The 2,364-nt window shown below is 48.7% G+C and overlaps 1 protein-coding gene across 1 annotated transcript in view; it reads left to right on the top strand.

Moving 5' to 3' along the window:
• The first annotated feature begins 320 nt into the window (after positions 1-320).
• ZFHX4 (zinc finger homeobox 4) overlaps positions 321-2,364 on the top strand; it is a 228,444-nt gene continuing 226,400 nt past the window's right edge. Inside the window, exon 1 of the mRNA XM_036744205.1 lies at positions 321-462. The gene's annotated coding sequence lies outside the window, so the exon portion shown is untranslated. The remainder of the gene's footprint in view (positions 463-2,364) is intronic.

Consider the following 2,364-nt stretch of genomic DNA (forward strand, 5'->3'; position numbering starts at 1 on the left):
CCCCCCCCCACCTCTCTCTCCCTCTCTCCCCCTCTCCCTCTCTCTCCTCTCTCATTCCCAGAGTGCATATCGGGAATAGACACACAAAGACATGCGCACTCAACTTAATCAGCCATTTTTTTAAACAGGGCTAAAACGATAATAATTAGCAGAATAAAGACATATCGGATTTTCATTTCCTTTCCTCCTTTTCCCAACCCCTTCACAACCAAACAGCGAGACCGCGGTCGGCACATGCTTTAACTACTCCTGGACCCCCAAGGACCGCTCCATGCCCCCCACTTTTTGCTCCAGCATTTTTATTTTCACCCAATAAAGTTCGAGGATTATTTTTTTATTTTTTTATTTTTTTTTTCTAAATGAACCCTCTCGTTTTACTTGGATGTGATCAGCTGTAAGTAAAATAAAAGCAAAACAAAAAAAAAGGCGAAGATCGAATAGGAACTGCAGGGGAAATGGAAAGTAAGTTTTTTCTTTAACTTTTATTGAGTAGTTTGTGTTAAATTTAGGTCGAGTATCGATTATCTTTCCAGGCTGATCTTGCACAATCTTTGATATTTCGCTCCCTCTCTCTCCCTCTCCTCTCTCTCTCTCTCTCTCTCTCTCTCTCTCTCTCTCTCTCTCTCTCTCTCTCTCTCCCTCTCTCCCTCCCTCACACACATCCCCATATCCCGAGTATCTTCCCCCCCCCCCTGTCTCTTTCCCCCTTTTTAGATACGAGACTTGCTCTGCTTTAGGACGGAGGGGAATTGGAAGGTTTATTTTCCCCTCTTTTAGGGTTGCTTTTTTTTTCGGGCTTTAACTTTTGGATTAAGTGGTTGATACTATACGTTTTACAGAGATTTTTCTTTCTTTCTCCCTCCTTCCTTTTTTACTTTGAGCCTTTTGCGTTTTAGAGGAGCTGGAAAGCTGTCAGATCAGAAGCTTTCCTGGGCTGTCAGAAGTCACCGCTCTCCGAAAAACTCCCCTGATACCTTCCTCCCCTTTTGCCCCCCTTTACGGGATGACCCTTCCTCCCAAATCTGCCTCCAAAAGTTTGGAGATTTGCCGATTTTGCATAGATTTCTTTCTCACCCCTACTCATCTACCACCCCACCCCATTCAGCCTCTTTACTATCCTCCCACCTAACACCCACCCACCCCCCAGTTCCTCGATGGGTGCCTATTCCGCGGGGATGGTCGAGACCCCGGGGTATGTGTGCGTTTTTGGGGGGGGTGGCATGTAGTGCTGAGGGGGGAGGAGGTTAGTGAGTGGTAGGAGTATATGCAGGTAAAGGGTCGGGCATCTGGAGCTTGGAGAGGGAAGAGAGAGTTATGTGTTTGTGCCCCCTTTGCTTTACCGAGGACAGCAGGCGGTAGGAAGAGTCCGTTAGGAGGCGGATTTGCTTCCCGGAGCCTCATTGAGCTAGAGATGCGGGGATAAAGACCGTAGGGTTGGCTCTCAGGGGTGCCTGAGTGGCCCTAGAGTCGCTGGTGCCTTTTGCTGCTATTTGTGCTATAGACAAGGGGGCAGACTCCTCGGGGTTTGGGTCATGATTTTAACCGGCAGTTGGGCATATTATATTGCTTTCTTTTTAAAAAGAAGTGGGGGGGGGGGTGGTGAGAAGGGGAGGGGAGTAACCGATCCTGATGGTAACCTAGAAAATGGTTACGTTTATAAAACTGAACTTCGCCTCTTCCCTCGATCCAAGAATCAAGTGCACCTCTTTCCTTCCCCGCGCGAAAAGGGCTTTAATTGCTTAGTTTTGTCTCCCTTTTACTCCTGATCGCCTCTCCCACCCTCCATTCCCTGATTTCCTCTTTTAATCGGAAAAGAATAAAATTGCATGTAGAATCCAAATAAAGTTTCTTATCCTATGCCCAAGTTACACAGGATCCCCCATAATATCCCCTCCCCCAACCCCCTCCCCCAACAGCAGACGATGTACTGGTTTGTATTTCCTTTTGTTACCTGAGAGCCGGGCGGGGGTCTCCCATCGGCTGCTCGGGGCATCGGGTCCAGCCAAGAGGGAAGACACCATCAGGCGGGGTTTGGCCGAGTGTCCTCACTTCCTCGAGGTTCCAGTGAGCCTGTAGCTACAGCTCCTTAAGGCACCCTCCTCCTAGGTACCAAAGGCTCAGATCTCAAGTACAGACCCCCCCCACCCCCAACCCCAGCCCCCACCTTGACTTCACCCCTCCCCCATTCCCAAAAAAACCAACCATCCCACAATAAAAACAACCCCCAAAACCAAACAAAAACCCCAAGACAAGTTCACAGGCTGAAGATGGTGAATTGACACTGAGTCAGACATAGGCAGGTTCACCAGGAAATCTGGCCGTCCCGTTTTCTGACAGTTGCATTTCCTCTCCTTGAGTCCGTTT

This window comes from Trichosurus vulpecula, chromosome 1, assembly GCF_011100635.1.
Source record: "Trichosurus vulpecula isolate mTriVul1 chromosome 1, mTriVul1.pri, whole genome shotgun sequence".
In the NCBI taxonomy this organism is placed as follows: domain Eukaryota; kingdom Metazoa; phylum Chordata; class Mammalia; order Diprotodontia; family Phalangeridae; genus Trichosurus; species Trichosurus vulpecula.